This window comes from Megascapheus bottae, chromosome X (assembly GCF_031878675.1).
Source record: "Megascapheus bottae isolate mThoBot1 chromosome X, mThoBot2.hap1, whole genome shotgun sequence".
Taxonomy (NCBI): Eukaryota; Metazoa; Chordata; class Mammalia; order Rodentia; family Geomyidae; genus Megascapheus; species Megascapheus bottae.
In genome coordinates this window covers 28996198-29002197 of record NC_143547.1, presented here as the reverse complement: position 1 = coordinate 29002197, position 6000 = coordinate 28996198, and the positions used below count along the sequence as shown (strand labels likewise).

General features: G+C 46.1%; 1 protein-coding gene across 2 annotated transcripts in view; it reads left to right on the top strand.

Moving 5' to 3' along the window:
* The first annotated feature begins 3387 nt into the window (after positions 1–3387).
* Positions 3388–6000, top strand: part of Znf41 (zinc finger protein 41) — a 39949-nt gene continuing 37336 nt past the window's right edge. For both annotated transcript variants that reach the window (XM_090326128.1, XM_090326130.1), the window contains exon 1: positions 3388–3485. The gene's annotated coding sequence lies outside the window, so the exon portion shown is untranslated. The remainder of the gene's footprint in view (positions 3486–6000) is intronic.

The following is a 6000-nucleotide window of genomic DNA, read 5'->3' as shown; positions in this document are numbered from 1 at the left end:
TAATATTTGTAAGTCAATATTATACAAATATTTCAGGAAAGTTGAACCATGGCTTCACTTCCAGCTTTTTGGTGGTTAATTGGAGATTATAGAGTCTTATAGACTTTCTGCCTGTCCTGAACTGGCTTTAACCTTGATCCTCAGATCTCAGCCTCCTGAGTAGCTAGGATCACAAACATAGCCTTGATTCTGTTTTAATTTATTATTTTTTATGCTAGTTCTGGGGCTTTAACTCAGGGCCTGAGAACTGTCCTTGGGCTTTCCTCAAGGCTAGTGCTCTACCACTTGAGCCACAGCACCACTTCCGGCTTTTATTTTCTATATATGTGGTATTGAGGAATGGAAACGAGGTCTTTGGGATGTTAGGCAAGCACTCTACCACTAGGCCAACTCCTGGCCTTTACTTTACATTATTCTGAACGTGCTTTCGCAATATCATCCAATTTTTTGCAATGGTAGCAAGGACTCATATTTAGCAACATCCAGCTCAGCAGCCAATCACCAAATGTGGCGTTTGAGCTCTTGAAATAGGGCTAAATGACAAAGAAACTGAGTAATAACATGTTTTTGTAGTGTTGGAAATGGAACCTAGTGTATCACACATATTTAAGTACATACTCTAACATTCAGCTAAAATCCCATCCCTGAATTTTAAATTTAAATAGCATGTAAGCATTGAGCCCCATGTGACACCTGGAACTATAACTCAGCTAAGCAGCAATCCACCAATGGCAGATCCATAGGCATAGAGCCTCATCCTGTCCTAGAGCTACTCAGGTTGGGCACCCTTGCCTCAGAGTCATCACTGCCAATGTTCCCAAACTGAACCACAGCTATTCCTGCCCCTGCCAGTGAACTGGTATACCCCTCCCCATTGGATGTCACCTGTCTCCAGGGCCACGGGGAAGTACATGCAGATCCTGTTCCTTCACTTGTTTCATCCATCTGAGTATGATCTGAAAGGGAAAAAACCCCACAAGTTTATTGTAGTGACAGTTTTTTACTTTTTACAGATATGGAATTTGCATGGAAAGAGGCCAAACTTAGGAAATTAAAAGGTCCTAAATTGAGATGGGTATGTAAAACACCAATGGAAATGCTAAACTGGGTAAACTCCACCAAGGACAGTTCCCTACTGACACTTCAATAACAATATTAACAACCCAGTTGCAACACTTGCCAGTTATCTATCACAAGAGCAATGACACCACAGGTTGGGAATGTGGCTTAGTGGTAGACTGCTTACCTAGCATGCATGAAGCCCTGAGTTCAATTCCTCAGTATCATATAAACAAAAAGCCAGAACTGGTGCTGTGGCTCAATAGGTAGACTGCTAGCCTTGAGAAAAAGCAGCTCAGGGACAGTGCCCAGACCATGAGTTCAAGCTCCAGGATTGGCCAAAAAATGAAAAGAAAAAGAAAAAAAGAATGACCCCCAAGGGATTCAATGTGTTCAAACAGAAGAAGCAAGGGAATGACATGGAATCTAGCAAAGGAGTGTCAAAACTGTATATGCTTCATGATATAATACTAAAATGAGAAAAAGAATGTAAGAATAGCAATTTGGGGGAGAAATGATGAAGCTATCAGAAGAAAATAGATACCTGAAAGATGAACTCCTAAGGCTCAGAAAGGTAGGGGACTCAGTTTTGGATAAACCTGGATCGACCTCAATTCTGAACTTCAGAGAGAATGTCCTCTTCCTCTTCTCATTGTGATTAAACTCATTGCATTTATTGGATTGTTTCATCGGAGTCCTTCCTTCTTTCTTTCCTTCCTTCCTTCCCTTGCCTTCTTCTCTCTGTCCCTGTCTTTCTGTCTCTTTCTCCCTGCTCCCCCCTCTGATTCTGGGGCTTTAAGCCCTCATGCTCTTGCTCTGCTTTTCTTTTCTTTTTTCAGTGCTGGGGCTTGAACTCGGGGCCTGGGTGTTATCCATAAGCCTCTTTGTGCTCAAGGCCAGTGCTCTACTACTTGAGCTACAGCACGACTTGCTTGCTTGGCTTTTCAATCAAGGTTGGCACTCTACTACTTGAGCAAAATCGTCATTTCCAGCTTTTTGGTGGTTAATTAGATATAAAAGTCACAGACTTTTCTGCCCAGGCTGGATCCCAGTCCCTAATCTGAATCTGTTTCCCAAGTGGCTAGTATAAAAGGTGTAAGCCACCAGCACCAGGCAGTACCAGCTTCTTTACTCAAGAATCTTACCACTTGAGCCACACCTCCAGTCTTGCCTTTTAGCAGGTTAGTTGAAGATGGAATGTCACAGGCTTTTTCACTGGAGTTGGCTTCAAATTGTGATCATGTAGGTCTCAGTCTATTGAATAGATAGGATTACAGCTATGAGCCATGGATGCCCTGCTTAACAGGTAATTCTCTGATGTTAGATACAAGATGTAATTACCAGAATAGGTACATTTTTTGAGACAGGACCTTGATATGCACCATAGGCTGGCTTGGAACTTTCTATGTAACATGCTCAGGACAGCCCTGAACTCACGATGCTCCAACTTCAATTTCTTCACTGCAGGCATTATGGGTGTGTGTCACTGTATTTGGCTTTGAAATAGACATTGTCTTGCTATACTAGCATTAAGCAAATGGATTCAGCTTTGAAGCACAATCTTCGTATCTTGGTCTCCTGAGTAGCTAGCAGCCTCCTGAGTAGCTAAGATGATATGTTCTTGGCACTCACACTCAGCTTTCTGTTTGGTTTTGAGATGCTTGTGATGGGAGTAGTCTCACAACTGCAATCAGTTTCCTATAAAAGTGTCTCTTGAGCTAAGTCTAGATTTGTTTTTAATTTGACACAACAAAACCAAAACATCTTGTATCACAATCCTAACATGATAAAATTCCAACTAGAAGTTTAAGTAGAAAAATTTAAAAACATTGAAATAAGTATTAATTTTATATTTTCAGTATAAAATAAAATCCTGCTCTTTCCCAAATGTACTGCAGACACCCGAGAACACCGGATCCATAATAAGCATTCTAAATGATTCAGGGGCCATGGGTGGTAGTTGGGGGGGGAGAATGTAAAAAAGTAGTGCTTGAAACCCAACCTTAATGCACATCCAACAAGTCCCAACAAATCTAAATTTACATTTTTGAGAACCTTTTGCCTTTAGGCTGGCCACCATGAGAAAAGTACAAAGTGGAGTTGCAAAGTAAATTAAGGCTTCCCACCACATAGATCCACAATATCGCGCACGGATTCTCATTTCAGGAGGCAAATCACAACCCTAGGCGTCGAATCACAATTCTCCGCACTGTACCACAACTCTCTCAAGGCCAGTCTAATTTCCCGCGGCGGATCACTTCCGCTTCCTGTCCCTTAATCATTATAATCCTCTCTCCCGCCGCCCCTCCCCTCCCCACCCCCGCAAAAGCAGCTGGTTCCAGGTCCTTCGAGACGCTTGGCGTTTTCGGCGGCCTGCCACCCCTTCTCGTGGGCCGAGTCGGAGGTTCCAATAGAGACGTTGCCAGGTGGGCTCATAAGAGTCCCCTCGGGAGCGGCGGCAGTGGAAGGGACTGAGGGAGAGCCGCGGCGTCTGGCGGAGAAGCGCGGCCGGGAGGGAGCGGGTTGGAATGGGAAGAACGGAGGGAAAGCCACCGCGTTCCACGGAGAAGCGCCGCCCTTAGGGAGCTGAGGGAATGGAAGATTCTGAGGGAGGGCTGCGGCGTTCTGTGGAGAAGCGCGGCAGACAATGGCTCCAGAGAAGCAGGTCCAGTTGCAGGCAGTTTCGGGGTACGGAGCTTAGTTAGTAGGCGACCCTCAGGCCTTGTGCCCCGGCCGCCGGCGCCTCAGAGGTCATTTTCTATGGCGGCGGCGGCGGCGGCAGCAGCAGCGGAGGGAGGGAGGCCAGCCCTGTGGTGAGGTCGGTGGGCGGCCTTGGAGCCTCAAAGAAACCACTAGGGACTTTGGGGCGGGACGGGGGGAGACCGCGGGGTCCCTGGTCGAGACTTAGGCACCCAAGATGGCGGCTCCAGTAGGGACTGCCTGGAGCCAGCCATGTTCCCTGCCTGGCAAAGTAAGAGCAGAAAATTGGAAAGCCCGCCTTTCCTCTGACCCATGCACGCGTACGTGCACTCGCACGCGCATGCAGTGTAAGTTCACCGGGTGTCTTGGGCAAGACTGCTTCTGAGCTGGCATTATCACTGAACATGCGCAGCTGAAATCCAAAGCCGCTAGGCTCTCTCCAAGGAGTTTCCCAAACTCTGTGTGTGGATTTTTTTTTTTTGGTAGTAGTAGTAGTAATGGGGCTGGTACTAAAGGCCTCCAGCTCCTACTTTGCTGTCTCTGCTCAGGACTGGTGCACTTCCATTTGAGTCACATCTGCACTTTCAGCTTCTTGCTGGTTAATTGGAGAGGAGTCTCATGGACTTTGCTTCTCCAGCTGCCTTTCAATTATGATCCTTAGATCTCAGCCACCTGAGTAGGTAGGATTACAGGCCTGAGCCACTGACACAAGGCTCAATGTTTTTAATAGACTTAGGACCCGTTAAGCATAGACATGGGATCATTATGGAGGTATTTGGAACGTGCTTTGCTCTGTAGGGTGAAGAGCTTCTCCAAGGTCACTATAGGGGGAGATGTGTAGTCAAGTTTGAGGGATGGAGTGATGACAACACTGGCATCCTAGGGTTAGTGACACTGACTCTCCAGGGCAAATGATAGAGTATGTGTGAGATGAGAGTTTATAAGTATATGGTAGTCAGTGTATGACTGGACCTGTGAGGTCTGGAATTGAGTTTATTGGGTTGGATGGACAAGGTTTCTGGTGTGAGGGATATGTGGACTATTTGGGAGTAGTGATGGAGGTCTATGAAATCTTTTCTTTTTTTTGCCAGTCCTGGGCTTGGGCTCAGAGCCTGAGCACTGTCCTTGGACTTTCTCAAGGCTAGAGCTCTACCACTTGAGCCTCAGCACCACTTCCGGCTTTTTGCTATGTATATGGTACTGAGGAATTGAACCCAGGTCTCAGTGCATGCTAGGCAAGTACTCTTCCACTAGGCCAAACTCCCAGCCCCAAGTCTTTTCTTTTTGAAAACATACTTTATGATTCATTTATATTTATATATTTATTTTGCTAGTCCTGGCTTGAACTCAGGACCTGAGCACTGTCCTTGAGCTTTCTCAAGGCTAGAGCTCTGCCACTTGAGCCACAGCACCACTTAAGGATTTTTCTATGTATGTGGTACTGAGGAGTCGAACCCAGGTCTTTGTGCATGCTAGGCAAGCACTCTACCACTGGGCCACACTTCTGGCCTGAAGTCAGATCTCCAGGTCCATATTACACATTATTTCCTTTTTGCTGGTACTGGAGTTTGAACTCAGCCTCTTCCTGGATGCAGCTGGTGATCTACCACTTGCAGTTTGCTAGTTAATCGGAAATGAAATGCTGTACACTTTACCACCTGCCTGGGATTGGCTTACAACCTCTATCCCCCAAGTGGCAGCCTCCTGAGTAGGTAGAATTAAAGCATGAGCCAAATATGTGCTGCTACAGGTCTGCATTTCTGAGAGGAGTTTATTTCAAAACCTACTTTCAACTGGGGCACATGTATCTCATCTCTGTACTCCTAGGTACTCAATTGTATGAGATCTAACAATTGAAGTTCAAAACCATCCCTGCGAGGAATGTCTGAGTCTTATTTCCAATTAACCAGCAAAAAAGCCAGAAGTGGAGCTGTAGCTCAAGTTGGGAGAGCGCTAGCCTTCAGCAAAAAATCTTAGGGACAGTGCCTATGCCCTGAGTTCTAGCCCAGGACCAACACACACACAATATACTTTTAAAGCTGGAGATCTGGACCAAGTTGTATCATGCTGATTGTCTGGGGAGTATCAGGGCCTGAATTTCAAACTCCAGTACTTCCTCGCTCTCCCCACCCCCCAACAACTACCTTTTGACTTAAACTTTTTTTGTAGGGGTCATGGGGCTTGAACTCGGCCTGCGTGCTGTCTCTGAGCTCTTCACCTCAAGGCTACTGCCCTACCCCT